The 17,046-nt window shown below is 40.0% G+C and overlaps 1 non-coding gene across 1 annotated transcript; it reads right to left on the bottom strand.

Annotated features, from left to right (window-relative positions):
* Nucleotides 1–4,025: 4,025 nt before the first annotated feature.
* Nucleotides 4,026–4,101, bottom strand: TRNAV-AAC (transfer RNA valine (anticodon AAC)). The gene has a single exon. It is a non-coding gene; the product is annotated as a tRNA-Val (tRNA).
* Between the last annotated feature and the right edge of the window lie 12,945 nt (nt 4,102–17,046).

The following is a 17,046-nucleotide window of genomic DNA, read 5'->3' as shown; positions in this document are numbered from 1 at the left end:
ATGAGAAGCATCAGTTTTTTGTTGCGGCACCTTTGTTCATTGATTGCTTTCTCATATGTGCCTTGACCAGAGACTCCAGTAGAGCAAGTGACCCCTTGCTCAAGCCAGTGACCTTGGGCTCAAGCCAGTGACCTTCGGCTTCAAGCCAGAGACCCCGCACTCAAGCCAGATTTGCCCGCGCTCAAGCTAGCAACCTCCGGGTCCTCAGCGGTCCAGACAATGCTCTACCCACTGTGCCACCACCTGGTCAGGCAGGTCATTGTTCTTGATCTTGTTAATTTAGAAAGTGGAACTTCACCAAAAGATGCTATTAACTAAATGTCAACCCACCACATGCAAAATTCTTTGGATCCAAACTTTTAAAAAATGAATGAAAGATGTCATGTGAGTAAAAAGAATCATGGAATTTTTAAAGTCCTAAACTAGTCTTAATAGACTTTTATTGCTTCCACATCTTGCTTCACAATATTTTAATTTAACAGTTACAGTATGCATGACATTGCAACACATATTGAACTAGTTAAGAAGCTGGGAGGGGCAAAAATGAGGAAAGAGGTGAGAAGAGTCATTCATTTGCATTGGGAAAATTATGATTTTCAAAATTTTTAAAATCCTGGAAACTTTGAAATAAAAAACCAAAATATATTCTATCTATGATTTTATCAAACCACTTTTCATTTCAGTTGCTAATTTAAATCTTAATTAAAGAATAATACAGTAATGTGCTCAACTCCTAAGCACACAACTTGATTAATTAGACGTATATATATCTACACCTGTGTAACCATTGCTTAGGTCAACTTATTAAGCTTTCAAACACCCTAGCTCTTTTTCAGTCAACACCACCCCACTGCCAACCACTATTCTTATTTCTATTACCACAGATTATTTTTAAATGCTCTTGAACTTTATATAAATGGAATCATACATGTATATATATATATATTCTCTTGTTAGGTTTCTTTAACTCATTAGTTTGTTTTTGAAATTCATTTACTGAAACTCCTATTTATAAGCCAATATAAATGGTAAGCAATTCATATAGGTCAGGAAAGGTAGGTAGGCAGACACCGGAAAGCCTTATCTTACTCAGAAATTAAAAACAAACAAAATTAAATTAAAAACAAACACCTCCTCCCCCCAAAACTCCACTCCCCTGAAACCATGTCATTATCAAACATCAGGGGTAATTTTATGATTATAACTAAGTAAATAAATATGATGTAATATTTTACTGTAGCAGCTATTACTTACATCATTTTCAAGATATAATTGTGGGGAAATGTAAGGAGAGCAGAAGCCACAAGCTACTTTTGTAATTGTATTCTATTTCCTACTTGCCATTTTAGCCCCTAATACTAGTAGTAAGTACTTTGGGCCTCTCACAAAGAATGGCATGAACTTGAGGGGGGAAGTGAATTACATGCAGTTTGTTCCACCTCTGACGTGCAAGTACTTGATGCAACAGCCTGTCAAGTGCACTTTGAATTCTGTTTGAAAGTAAAGTGTTTGCAACTAACCTAACAGCCTATACTTTGTCCCATCTATGGGTCACCATACAGGCAAGTTAACAATGAAAAGAAAAAAGCTGTTTTCTAAAATTAAAAGAAGCACAGCAAAACTGCACAATTCTGGTTGTTCCGCCCTCTCCTAGCATCCCAAGCAATCAGCCAGAAAGCAGCTCTCTCATGAACTCAGGTTGTTGGTGACCAACCAGAGATAACCACTGCAGCCCATCATTAGTGTCCCCCTACTCCAATTAAAGAGAGAGAATGTACCCAGTAGGACTCTCCCCACCCCAGGAAGGAGAGTATTTTTAGGCATGGGCATGTTTGTGCCATGGGAAAATTTATGAGACCAGGTGGAAGAGACTGAAGTGAAGTCTTGATTGCTTGTTACTGGACACTGGTAAATTTGAAGTAGAGAACACATCTTTTTATAATCTGAAATATAAAAATTAATATAAATGTAAGTCTTGGAGTTCATATTCGGGAAGACATTATGAAGATAAAAAGTCATTCCTACTGAATTACCATAGTATCAATCATATCAATTGAATTAGTAATTTCTGATAATAAATTTTAAAACTGCATACCTCTTAGAATATCTAAAATAAAATATGGCAATAATGCCAAATACTGGCAAGGATGCAGAGAAATTGGATCTCTCATGGTGTCAATGTAAAATGGTATAGTCACTCTGAAAAATAGTTTGTCAGTTACTTACAAACCTAAATATACGCTTACCATACAGCCCAACAAACATACTCCAGGGCAGCAACTCTAAACTGGCATGGTTTTTAAAACATGCAATACTTGACTGTTTGGTCAGGGGCACTGACATCTTTTCCTTTATATTGTCAAATTAAAAAATGACAACAGCCAACACAATAGCTGTCTGATATGAATGAATGAAAATTATACCTAATTTTTTGTCAGATGAGCAAAAATAGATTTTTTGGTGTGCTTCACAATTTTTGTAATTAGTTTATGTGTGCCATGAGATGAAAAATGTTGAAAACTGCTGCCCTAGTGCATTTAGCCCAGATAAATGAAAATATATGTTCACAGAAAAATCCGCACATAAATATCCATAGCAGCTTTATTTGTAATAATAGTAAAGAAAAACAGAAGAAAACAACCTACCTATCTTTCAGTGGGTAAACTCTGGCATATTCATACAATGGAATATGTATTATTTTATCCTTTAGTAATAATCTTTTATTACTTATTTATTTATTATTTAGTAATAATCTTTTATTACTCAGCAATAAAAAGGAATAAACTATTGGTGCATGCAACGAACTAGATTTCAAAGGCATTATGCTTAGTGAAAAAGTCAACTTCAAAAGGTTACATGTAGAAAAGGGTAGCAGGAGAGTTTCTTGTGATGAAGAGTTCTGTGCCTTGATTATTATTGTTATACAAATATATCTATGGGATAAAATTGAATAGAACTACACACACACACACACACACACACAAATGAATGCATGTAAAAGTGGTAAAGCATGAACAGGTCTTCTTATATATAACCTATGCCCTACATAACAGAGTTATACAATGTCAGTTTTCTGGTTTTGATATTATACTGCAATTATATAAGATGTCACCATGGGCAGAAGCTGGTTGAAGGGTGCATGGAACTCTATATACTAATTTTGCAACTTTCTGTGAATTATCTCAAAATAAACTGTTAAAAAAATAAGTAAAAGATCCATCAGATGGTTCTGAAGTTCAGTGGAACTCTGCTGATAACAAGACCTTTCACTGGTTGATTTCTTATCATTAATAACAGCAATGGATTTAGCCTTGTCCTTGAAACAGGTATTTTATAAGCAATGTTTAAAAGACTGATTATTTTTATTTGTATTTTCTACTAATAGGCCCAATGCTAAAAAATTTTGGGAACATAAAAAATGTGCCCATTCATTTGAAAAATTTTATTTGTGAGTGGAATTAATTTTTACAAATAGCTAAATGTGCCTGAGAGTCAAATATATACTTTGAATAAAGCAGATGACCAAGCTGAGTAAAACAGTTTTTTTGGCAAAGCCAAAGTGTTCCTGAAGATTTATTATTTTTTGTAAACAAAAGGAGAGTTCTCAAAATATTCTTTGGAATGACAGCATCACTGGTATTGTTATGGCTTCCCAGGGTGATTGCTTAGAAGGAAACACTTATTTGCATACATAAGTTCTTTTTTTTTTTTTTTTTTGCATTTTTCTGAAGCTGGAAACAGGGAGAGACAGTCAGACAGACTCCCGCATGCGCCCGACCGGGATCCACCCAGCACGCCCACCATGGGGCGATGCTCTGCCCACCAGGGGGCGATGCTCTGCCCATCCTGGGCATCGCCATGTTGCAACCAGAGCCACTCTAGCGCCTGAGGCAGAGGCCACAGAGCCATCCCCAGCGCCCGGGCCATCTTTGCTCCAATGGAGCCTTGGCTGCGGGAGGGGAAGAGAGAGACAGAGAGGAAAGCGCGGCGGAGGGGTGGAGAAGCAAATGGGCGCTTCTCCTGTGTGCCCTGGCCGGGAATCGAACCCGGGTCCTCCGCACGTTAGGCCGACGCTCTACTGCTGAGCCAACCGGCCAGGGCCATACATAAGTTCTGATGAAAGTTTAAAAACTTGCCTCATTTCAAGAGCCAGGCTTTAATTTGATTCTTGGAAATGTATGTCTTATTTTGGAAATAGTATGTTAAGCAGGGTATTGAGTGTTTAAAAGGTAGCACTTATTAATCTCCTTCTAAGCAAAACAATACACTTTACCTTAGCTGTTTTAAAATTTTGAATTATTGTAAGTGAAATGTTTAACTCTAGACATGGTTGTAAACCTTTTTCCCTCCACCAAAACATAGGGTGACTCAAGCAGTTTAGTTGTTAAAAATCTCCATTGACCATGAATGTGTTCAACGTTCATGATCAACAGTTGGCACAATTACAGCAGGGTCTTAATGAAAATCCCGCCTGTTAGATCTAGTCTGCCAACCTGTAAGTGGACCATGACATAAAAACAATCTAAATTCTACTGTAAGCAGACCAAATTATGAGTGACTGGATTCAACAAGTTTGGAGTCCTAGTGCCAGTGTTTTAACCATGGTACTTGTTCTTTTCCTTGAATGTTTTATTGCTTCATTATTTTATCTCCACTAGGAATTGTGGAGGTCTAAATATTATTAACGGTTTGCTACTTTTACACACACGTATTCTATTATTTTTGGAGATTTATATATGGAGAGAGAGACTAATCTCTTTTATTCTACCCATTCATTTACCTGTTCATATAGATGGACTCCCATCTGTTTAAAGAAGCCAGAAGGGACCACACAGAATCTGGGACTTGAGCAGAAGAATCAGATTGTAGATATCTGACAGAAATCTGGTTTTATAATAGAAAAATCTCTGATAATGAACTTAAATTTTTTGTTCACTTCTTGATTTGCCTGGAAACAGTGAATTATTTTTAAATTAAAACAACTTAAGACACATTATTTTGCTCAGTTTCTTTCTTTCTGTCTTTCTTTCTCTCTTTCTTTTTATTCAGTAAGAGGAGGTGAGGCAGAGGCAGACTTCTGTGTGTGCCCCAACCAGGATCCACCTGGCAAGCCCACTAGGGAATGATGCTCTGCCCATCTGGGGCATTGCTTCGTTGCTCAGCAACAGAGTTGTTCTTAGCGCCTGAGGCGGAGCCATCTTCACTACCCAGGGTCAACTTGCTCCAATCGAGCCATGGCTGCAGGAGAGGAAAGAGAGAGAAAAAGAAAGAGAGAGAGAGAGAGAGAGAGAGAGAGAGAGAGAGAGAGAAGTGGGGGTGGAGAAGCATGATGGTCACTTCTCCTGTGTGCCCTGAACAGGAATCGATCCCAAGATATCCATATGCCAGGCTGACGCTTTATCACTGAGTCAACCAGCCAGGGCCACTTTGCTCAATTTCAACAGAAGTTCTTAAAAATATTGTAAACATTTTCATTTTAAAATTCAGTAAAATATACAAAAAATTAATAGACTAAAACCACTTTGTATGCAATATTATAAAAAGTCTCAAAACTTGGGAATATGTTACCAGATTCTTGGGTCTATATAGCACCACAGGCATAAAATAGCATCAAAATTGAAGAAAATAATAATAAAGATCACATTAAAATCCTGATATTTTACCCTGGCCTGAAAGCTGGGTTGGTTAGAGCATTGTCTGATATGCAAAGGTTGCTGGCTTGATCCCATCAGGGCACATACAGAAACAGATAGATGTTTCTATCTTTCTCTTCTTTCCTATCTCTAAAATCAATAAAATTAAATTAAAATACTGATATAGTAACTAAAACAAATAATCAAGGGAAAACAAAGACCTACACTTGATCATTCATTTATTTATTCATCTTGCATTTAGTGAGCACCTACTATATCTCATGGTGTGATATGCTGTAGATAAAAGAAAAATAAGACATTTGGTTGTGGGGGAGGAAGGAAGACATAGATACTACTTAAAATATTATATGATGTGCTTCAATAGAAGTATGAACTTATTAATGTAAGATCCCAGAGAAAGAAATAACTATGTCTGAGAGAGTCAGGGAAGACTTTGCAGAGTAATTAATGTTTGAGATGAGTCTTGAAGAAGGAAGATAAATTATCCTTGGGAATAGAATATATATATTTTTTATTAATTTTAATGGGGTGACAATAAATCAGGGTACATATGTTCAGAGAAAAAAAACTCCATATTATTTTGACATTTAATTATGTTGCATACCCCTCACCCAAAGTCAAATTGTCTTCTGTCACCTTCTATCTGGTTTTCTTTGTGCCCCTCCCCTCCCCCTCTCCCTTCCTCTCCTCCTTCCCCCCTTCCGCCAGTAACCACCACACTCTTGTCCATATCTCTTAGTCTTGTTTTTATGTCCCACCTATGTATGGAATCATGCAGTTCTTAGTTTTTTTCTGATTTACTTATTTCACTCCATATAATGTTATCAAGAATAGAAAGCCTAGAAATAAAACCACATATATATGGTCAAATAATTTTCGATAAAGGGGCCAACAACATACAATGGAGAAAAGGAAGCCTCTTCAAAAAATGGTGCTGAGAAAACGGGAATAGAATATATTTTTAAATAGCAGCGAGAAAGCAGAATATTTTCAGTGAGCAGGAGATGAATACAGGAACCTCTTTAAACTGAGTCAACCAAAGCACATAAAGCAATCAAATGACCCTCCTATTCTGAGCACCAGAATCTGAGGTCTCTTTGCCTAGAACTATTTTGTATATAAAGACCAGGAAAAGGGTAAATTCTATGCTTCACTGTTGAAGTATGTTTGACCCTTTCAGCATATTTCTACTGTATTGATGCCAAAATTGGAATATGTAATTTTGGGGAAAAGAAGGAGAAGGAAGAAAAGGAAGAGGAAGACTGATTTTTAGAGACAGGTCTCAGTCATCAATAGCATGCTCTTAATGTTCATGCTGATAAAGAGTGGAAGGGGATTAAGGGATAGAGGGCAAGACTACTAGCTGGGGCCAGCTGAGAAAAGTAAAAAAGATAGTAGGCTAGGCATAGGGAAAACAAATTCCGCTGATTCACAGCGATGCCACTTATATTGCATCAAACCTTCTGTTATTCAAGTGATAACTGGATCTAATCCCCAATATCTTCTCCAAACTCTAGTACTAAATGTCCAACACCTGCTAGACATACCCACTATTTTTTTCTTTTAATTTTAGAGAGAGAGACAGACAGACAGAAAGGGAGAGAGAGGGTGAGAAGCATCAACTCATAGTTGCTTTCACTTTAGTTGCACACTGAGTTCATACATGCCTTGACCCTTGACCAGGGCTGTGCCAGTGTCCTTTTTGCTCAACCCAGCGACCTTCGGCTTTTTATGCCAGTGACCTTTGGGGCTCAACCTGGTGAGCTTTGGGATCGTGTGGATGATACTCCCACTCAACCCAGTGACCCCCCACTGATGAGTGGGATGTTAACTCACACTCAGAGCCAGTGACCTTGGGGTTTTGAACCGGCAACCTCAGTGTTTCGTGTCGGTGTTCTGTCCACTGTGCCACCACAGTACCACCACAGGTCAGCTCCACTGCTCTTTAAGAGAAGCATCTTTCCATAATTAGCTTCCCTTCTTGACTGCTTTACTTCTATCCATAGTTCTCCATTTTCCTATTAACCCAGGTTTAACATTTTTAGAATCATCTTTTATTCCTTCGTTATATTAATTCTCACATCCAGCCATTCACCAGTCTGTTCAATTCTTACTCTGCAAAGCTTTGTCTTTTCTCCCTTCTTCCCCACTCTCACTGTTAAAATCAGAGGTTAGGGTCCTATTACCCAATGCCTGTACCACTAAAATATTTTTTTTCCATCTGGTCTCATTACCTTCAGTCTCCCCATTGCCCAATATATGAGGCAGATTAACTTTCTACAATACCATGCAGTCCTCTCAAAGATGAAGAATTTGAGAGATGATCAAGAGACCAAAAGGACACAATTGGAGAGGAGTAGAGACTTTGCCACAGCGTTCCACGCTGGGATATTAACTCACCTCAGTTTGCATTTCTACTAGAACAGGCATGGCCAACATACAGCCCGCAGGCCAGATCCAGCCAGCATAATGAGTTTATGCGGCCTGCGATTAAATTTTTAATATTCTCTGTTACTTTAAAATTTCAGCTACTCAGAAGCGAAAGCGTCTTTGATTATTGGAAATTGAGATATTTAAGAAGATAGTGATACGCAGAAAAGAATTCCACGTGTGACTAATCTCGGGTTAACTTCCAATAATTGGCCGAATGGATTCACGATACTTATTTTTTTTAAAAATTTCATTATAAAGGTTTACAACTCTTGTACTCATCTGTACTCAATATGAACTGTTTGACATTTAGCGGCGATGTGAAACCCACATTCTTTTAGGTGGAGTTTGCCAGTGCGCACTCAAGGTCAAACGATTTGTTATTTTTGTGGTCAAGTGTGCTGAATCAAGTGGCATTGTAGCATAGACAATAGCTGCAGTTGATAACTGAAAACATGTCCAGGCCGTTTGAAAAACAAAGTAATTGTTTTATTTGCAATATAACCCTTTCAAGCTCATTCTATTAATTAAATATTGTTTCGATTGATTGTGATACAGTTTGGATATTTATATGGTATGTAATTATATTATTATTAAAACAATATTGTATATTAAAATATTTTTTCACTCACATTTATTTATAAACAAATTACATAATAAAATTCTGTTTACATAAACGAATCATTTTTGTATTCAACAGTTTTTAATTTTAATATTTCGTCCGGCCTGTGAAAAAAGTTTTTTTTCTAATCTGGCCCAGGGGCAAAAACTGTTGGCCACGCCTGTGCTAGAACCTAGAGCACAGAATTAGGTTTCTTTGTCACCCTCACACTTTTTTTTTTAAAGAAGGATTATAAAGTTCAAGAAGAACCCAGTGACAGAATCAGGTATTTGAACAGATCTGGCATTTAGACAATTGAAAGAATTTTTTACTGTTGATTAGCTGTTTTGAAGTTTTGTTCAAGAGACTTATTTCCCTTTGTTCTCCAAACCTATAAAATACCAGCCTTTGGAATTAGGTGAATGAGGCCCACCAGGTTGAAAAACTTAATTCCAGGCAAAGAAATGTTCTGGATATGCCATGTGAGGTATCACTGTAAGATGTCACCTGGTTTATGATTATTATTAAAAATCATTAGCAGTCACGACTATGCTGACAATGTGGATAGATCTCATGATTGAGTTTCTGGTATTGTAGGAAAGAAATTGGATGTCCAACCAGCTCTGCTCCCTTTGCTTTTAAGGCAATATTTCTCAAACTTTACCATGCTCAGAATCACTTGAAGGACTTGTTAGCATGCTGGTCCCATTCCCAGAGTTTCTGGTACAGTCAGGCTGGAATGAGCCTGAGAATTTGCAATTATAACAAGTTCCCAAGTGCTGCTTCTGGTTCAGGAATCACGCTGTGAGGACTACTGTCCTAGATTATAAAGTGGGCCTAGGATGCAAGGGAAGTGTACCTCCATAGTTTTCAAGGATGTGTAGGCAGCTTCTGGCATAGCTCCCAATGATGTAATTCCCTCCCCTTGAGTATGAGCTCAACACAGTGACTTGTTTTCATCAAAGAGAATGCAGCAAAAGCAATGGGATGCCACGTCCATGCTCAGAGTATGAGAGACTGTCTTCCATCATACCAATACACTCTCTTTCATTAGGTGGCCCTCTGTTTTGCTCTCTTGCTTGCTTGTTCTGATGCAGCCAGATAACAGGTGATGACATGCTCATAAGAGAAACCCACATAGGGAGGAACCTGGGAGGCCTTTAGACAACAGCTCTCAGTCCACCAATCAGAGAGGAATTGAATCCTGCCAACAACTAGGTGAGTGAGCTAGGAAGAGAATCCTTCCCAATCAATCCTAGAGATGACGGCAGCCATGAGAGAGACCCAGAGCTTGAAGATCCAGCTAAGCTGTGCTCAGATTCCTGATCCATAGAATCTATGAGATAATAGACAATGCTGTTTTAAATGGCTAAGTCTGGGGGTAATTTGTTATGCAGCAATAGATAACTAATGCAAGTGACCTCCTCTCTGTTCCATGAGTTTCTAGCTGGGTGGCAAAACAAGAGAGGAAGCTGAGAGAGACTGTGTCTTAGTGTGAGTGATGAGAACCTTCCTGTACACAGCTATACTGGTACTGTACAAAGCCAGTTCGAAAGTCTCTATTTTCTGGGTTTAGATGATTTACTTTGTACTTAGAATATCATTTTTAAATGAGAATATTTATCTGGATAGTCTATTGTTAATTCTCACAAGTTCTCTTTTTGTACTCTAAGAAGATCTATAATCAAAACAAAATGCTAATAAACAAAAAATCCTATCTGTTAGTTTGTGCTGTAACTGCACACTTAGTCATGTAAGTATCATGAGTATTTTACAATAAATTTACATCTCTTAGATTATATCAATAGGCAGATAAGAGCTAAAATAAATTCTTCGTACATAAAGTAAATGACCAGAAAGAACATTTCCAACTCACATAATGGTAAATGCTTCTGTATATTATTTAGGTAGCTTTTTAGTTTTTCCGTTTTTTACCATGGCAGAGAAAAAGATCAAAGGGTATATTCTTAATGTTTTCTACTTTGTCGACATATCTTGAGACAATCTATTTTAATACAAGTCAGTAATAGGACTTTATCATAAAAGACAAATAGATTACAAGGTTTTTTTCAAGGACTACATGACTTTTGTGGATTAAAATCAGGATGATCTAAACGTTAATAGATTAATTTATATGGAGGAAGAGTTACAAATCATTCACTTAAAAACTGGCTGAATGCCTACATTCTGCAGGCACACCAGGGAGAGTTGTAGCTGCACAGTGAAATGTCTACACAGAGTGAATTTTAGAACATAATTTATGTAGATGAAGTGTGCAGAATGTTTTTATTTGTTCTACATCTCACTGTCTCACCTCTGCATGAACTTCCCAAACCCAGATCTACTCCAAATACTCTTACTCCCCTTCTCCACACTTCCCTCCAACGTGTTTGCTTTGGCAACTTTCATGTTCTTACAAACAATTCTCCCAACGAAATCAATCACTCTTGCACCCAAAGAGAAATACTGTACACTCAGTGCGATGACAAAATGAAACATGTCTGAGGCAAACCATGTGTTCCCGCGTGTCCGGAATTATGCTATTTGCTCAAGGAACATTTTCCTAATGTGTTTGGCTTCTGTTACCCCTTGTGATTGCAACTTTCATTGTCTTTTAGAATTTATGATTTCAGAAGCAACTGCCTGGACTCATTTAATGGGACACTTTTAGAATGTGAAGCCCAGGGGATTCACTAGGCAAAGTCATTCTGTTCTCCTTTCCAGGCAAATCTGGTCCATATAAGGGCACCTGGCGTTTGAGGAATTCTGGGGGATGGATCCTCTTTTTCCTTTGGAACCCCAGACAAATGGCTTATCTAAACAACATGCATCTGTCATGATTTAAAAGCTATTTAGTTCATCCATCATGTTATTTGGGAAGAAATACTTTTTGGTGATGGAGTGAGGCAACATCGTTTCAGAAAAGAACTTTCCTGCAGTGCTTTCCTCAGAAGCACCCAAGGTGCTTGGCCAGATTTGGCCCTCAGTTTGACCGCATTCTCTGTTAGAAGAGGTGCCACCAGCATTACCAGCTGCATTTTTAGATAAGCATGAGCCCCCTGAGCTAGTCAAGACTCTTGGCCCTGTTCTTTTTTTCTCTGATTGATAAATACCCAACTCTTAGTGTAAAGACTGTTACATTAGGAGGTCATTCCTAGACCCACTGGGCATTCTAACTGGGTTTCTGCACTCTCTCCCACTGGAGCTCTTCAGCAAGCTTGGGGTTCTTTTCCTGCCCCAATTCCACATACCTACTGGGGGCCTAGGAGACTCAGTTCCATGTAAGTCTTTCTTATATATCTCTCATCAGTCTTAGGTTATTTTAGAACGACAAATGGGATAAAATTTCCCACTACTTTGATGTTTAATCTAAAAATTAAAGCTGTTAATCATTCTTTGAAACCAAAGAATGGGAAAGAAACTTAATTTAAAAAGGAGGTGGGGGTAAGAATTAATACCGTGTAGAAACTGGAAATGTAATTTTTCTACTCAGTAAGAAAAGGGTTGCTACTCAAAATTTTAGGCTTTCTTTTATCCCAGGGACATTAAAATAAACTTTAACATTATTATTCCTCTAGAGAATGTGGGGGTCCACTGTGCGTAATTAGGGGATTATGTGGCAGTGAACTGGTTAGAGCTCAGGCTCGGGAAGCCACTGTTTTGAGACCCAGCTCCACCACAAATTAACCTGGTGAATAAGCTACTTAACCTCTCTGAGCCTCCGTTTTCTCATTGGTGAAAAGGCACTACTAACAATACCCATCTCACAGATTTAATGAAAATTATACAATATGATGCATGCAAAACACTGGCAAATCAACATTAGCTGCTGTCATCATCATATCACCATTGTTATTTATATAACATTCCACTTGGGGCCACAGAATATAATTAATCCAAAGCAGTTTAGGCTAGAAACTAAAAAAAGATAGAAAAATTTTAAATAGAGGGATAAAAATTTTGAAAACGGAAGACAAAGAACAGTTCAAAGGGTTTGGGGTGGGCCCTTTGCAGGTCTTGGTCTGCACCATGAAGGTGGGGTGGGATCTGGCCCCCAGAGTCCTGGTCCCATCAGTTCAGAAGCTGCACCGTAATGGTATGTGCCTCTCTGTTGTGGACTGAATGTTTGCGTCTCCCACACACACACACCAAATCATATGCTGAAGCCCTAACTTCCCATGATATTTAGAAGTGGGCCCTTTGGGAGATAATTAGCTTTAGATGAGTTCATGAATGCCCCCTCCCCCCAACTCCCTGCAATGGGTTAGTGTCCTTATAAGACGAAGAGACAGAAGCTCACTTCTCTGTGTCCATGTGAAGACACAGCAGGATGTCTGCAAGCCAGGAAGGGGGCCCTCCCCAAGAACCGAACCTACCAGCACCATGATCTTGGACTTCCCAGACTCTAGAACTATAAGAAATAAATGTCTGTTATTTATTAAAGCAACCCAACCCATAATGTTTATTATCCTGAGCTGACTGAGACACTCTCCCATGGAGGTGAGGGGTCATCAGAAGCCTCAACCAAGGCATGGAAACATGCCACCTTCTTGACAGACAGGCCTCTTGGTTTACTGGACATCCAGGTACTTTACTGATGTCTTTTTCTTGACTGGCAGGAGAAAAGTGTCCTCTTTTGGCTGGAGTCACTATGTAAAGGAAATCCGGGTTGGAAATATTGAAATCCATTCTCCTCTTTGATTCCAAAAAATTTAGGTTCTTCAGTTATAATTTTTCTTTTTTTAAAAGATTTTATTTATTCATTATAGAGAGAGAAGAGAGAGATAGAGATAGAGAGAGAGAGAGAGAGAGAGAGAAAGGGGGAGGAACAGGAAGCATCAACTCCCATATGTGCCTTGACCAGGCAAGCCCAGGGTTTTGAACCGGCAACCTCAGCGTTTCCAGGTTGATGCTTTATCCACTGCGCCACCACAGGTCAGGCTATAATTTTTCTTGGCTTTCTGAAACTTTTACTTTTCTCAGACCCTTCATCTCTGCCAACCAGTTTCAAAATAATATAAAGTGCAAGCAATTTTTATTACTGCCATCTTTCCTTTTCTGTTTTAAATTCAGGGCCATGGGTCTCTTTGATCAAAAGGAGCCACAAGCTCTTTTCGCACTTCATGGAGACATGGATAGTTTAATTTTGATTTGGGGGAGCATTGGGGCTAAAATTGGACAGGTGGCAACTACCATTTAGTCATTGAGGTCACAACACTTAATGATCACCATAAACCAAACAAATGAAGGAAGTCTAGAAAAGAAGGAAGACAGTTTTAGTTGTCCAAATATCTTTAGCTGAGGCTCCCCAAATTGAACAAAAAGCTCTATAATTGAATAAAGGGAGAAATGGGTCCATGGTTCCTAACAGTTGACTTTATTTTCTTTATCCAAGCATCATGTTTGCTTTAGAAAGTTACCAAAGTACACTGCCAAGTGATATTTAGCTTAGGCTCTCTGTATATTTGAACCAGTTCTGTCTCATCTTGAACTTGGGAAATCTTCTTTTTCATGATGGGTTAATTTATATTCTACTTCTCTGAATATATATTTTAAATATATATGCTCATACTTAAATACATATGCTCATGTACACTTTCCGCAGGCAATCACTGACAGGGACTCCCTGCGTGGCCCCTTCCAGGAGAACCCATGGCCCAAGCCCCCTTTTTCCAAGACAGAGCCACTGAGAAGTCCTCTTTAGGAAGTACTTCTTATCTGATTGTTAAATTGTTGGAGGTTAACAATTAGGAGTTCATGCCACAGCAATTCATTTTCTTAATGACTGTTACTGCTACAAATTAGGAAATTTTAATCCAGATTTTAGTCAGCAGCATTTAAAAACTCAGAGTCCAGTATTTTTGCAGATATCTTTACAACCTCAGGTTGTTTACTAGAACCCTCCTTTGTCCATTGTTGATCTTTCATGGGTTTTTCTAGATTGTGGCCAGTGGCTTTGTAATGACTTGAATGAAGTAGTTGTTTAATCACTTTGTACTAGACTCAACAACTTTATTTCAGTGAAGTTAAAAGTGAGTCTTTCTTCAGCATTGAAGGAAGAAAGACAAAAGAGGAAAAAAAGATTGGTAAATTGATAGATGTTGTGTTGTATTAACCCAGTTTTGTTGTTGGTGTTTACCCTCCAACCTCTGGCTTTTCCTTCTCAAGGCTGGGACATTTTCCGCTCTTCTCCCTTTTGTTGCTTGGATAGGAAAGGGCGTGCGTTCCCCTTTTCATTCAGTACAAACATAATACACGAAGCCTCTCGTGCTTTGGGGGACATGTGGTTGTGCTCTAAGCACCATCTGCAGAAAGATGGTCTTGGGAAACCTTCTTCCCCAGAACAGAGAAACATCTCCGGAGCGGGTGATCTCCGGCGCGCAGATTCAATAAGCCTAACCGCACTTGGCTCAGTCACAAACCTAATACGGCAGCCCATATTGTTGCTCGGGAAGTCTCCAGCCAAACCGAGTTCTTGTAAAAATAAATACTCATCAGCAAATATTTTGATTAGTTAAAAATGTTCTAAATGGCTAACCCCTCGCTCCCCTGCTCCCCCACGGCGCGAGCGCGGAGAAGAGGCTTCCCACACGCCCCCACTCCCAGGCCCGCGGGTCCTCGCACCGCTGCGCGCCCAGCCTCGGTCGAACCCCGGGCTCGCTCCGCCTCTAGGTCGCGAGGAGCCCAGGGCCTGCAGGGCGCGAGGGGCCGACAGCAGGCGGCCTCGCTCTCCCCCCTTGCCCGCGGGCGCGGCCGGCTCCGAGACGCCACAACCCCGCTGCATGTACTTGCCTTTAAGCTCTTTATTAACTCCCCGGAGCAGCGTGGCTGTGGCCGCGCCTCCAGCGCCCCGGTGGTCTGGCTCCTCCGCGCCGCGCACATGCTAAACAGATTAACATGCCTTGGCTGACCCACGCTTCGCAACCCGCGGATAGGGTTTCTGCAGCTCCATGTGGAAATTAACCTATCGGTACCCGTGGTCAGCTGCGCCCGGCCGCTCCTGCTCCGGCCAGGCAATCCAAACAAACCCGGTCGCTGGCCCCCTTTGTTACTCTTGGCTCCCCTCCCCCATTCCCGGCCAAATATTTATTGGAAAAGGGGTTCTCCTCTTTGGTCGAAGGTAGGGCACACTTCTGAGAGCTCTTTATTTGTAAATGACTTTTGGCAGCACCCCTAGGAGGTGGTGGCAGGGAACCCAAGCTCCATGACTGGAGAGTTTCTAGCCCTCCGCAGTCAGGAGCTGTTTATGTTTGCACAGGGCACCCTAGTCCTGGTCATTAAAAATACATGCACTGTCTATATTTTGCTTTTCTAACAGCCCCTCTATTTAATATGGTTGATGGAGTTATTCTAGGGCAAGTTTATCCCTTACCTCCCATCCTTGCTTCCCATTCACATTCAGTAAGCAAAGTGAGGCGATTCTTCCAGGTTTTCTTTCCTACTTAGAGTAGCTGAAAAGGAGAACTACAAGAATGGTGGGTACCAGTCTGGGGTTCGATCCAAATTGGAGCAACATCTGCCTCTCAACTGCTGGCTCTTCATCAGTTCAGGGGCACTGAGGATTACCAATGAATCTCTGCTTTGTTCGTTATGCATTATTTTTCTTTATGCTGTTTTTATTCATGTTATAATAATGTAGACATGGTTTGGCTTTTGCTAGATACATATTGGAGGTGTCTGTCTCAGGTGGATGGGCTGCTTTACGCACACTGTTGCCCGGAAGATGGAGGTGACGCTTTATATTCCTTTCATCTTCTTGGTCATGAAATGTCTCCATGGTTTGGAAACCACAAATGTAATTTTCTGGGACCACTGCTACTCCCAATCCACCGATAATTGCCTTGTACCATTGCTCAAAATGAGCCCAGGTTGTTGAGGTTGCCCGCTATGCCATCACTGCTCACTGGCAGTTGCATCCCCTTGCTGGGGTGGTTAGAACATGTCCCTGGGTGTTGTTTCTCAAAGCCTGTGGCAGCCATCAATCCCACTTGCATTTATTTTCCCGTCAGCCCTCCCAGCAGTGCCCATCACTGTCTTGGCATTAGTGAACTGTGTGAGACACTCAGGTGGTACCAAACTGTGTGGTGGCAGCATCTCTGTGGCTGGGCCATAATGGACCCACAATCAGCAAGAAGGTTGGGCACAACTGTCTCTCTGTGCATCCCTGCTTGCCAGCCACTGAGTGACATGCCAACTCTGTTGATTCATTTTGCCCCTTCTTTCAAGTAGTGTGTTTCTTGGATGAAAGGCACGTTCCTGAGGTAAAAAGCTTTCAGAGCTGCAGGCTTCCAGAAAAACAGTAAGGAACTAACTGGCAGCACATTTTAGGGGTTTCAGTCTGACACTTAGAAGATGGACTAG

This window comes from Saccopteryx leptura, chromosome 1, assembly GCF_036850995.1.
Source record: "Saccopteryx leptura isolate mSacLep1 chromosome 1, mSacLep1_pri_phased_curated, whole genome shotgun sequence".
In the NCBI taxonomy this organism is placed as follows: Eukaryota; Metazoa; Chordata; class Mammalia; order Chiroptera; family Emballonuridae; genus Saccopteryx; species Saccopteryx leptura.
The sequence above is the reverse complement of the archived record's forward strand: the minus strand, read 5'-3'. Positions and strand labels throughout refer to the sequence as shown.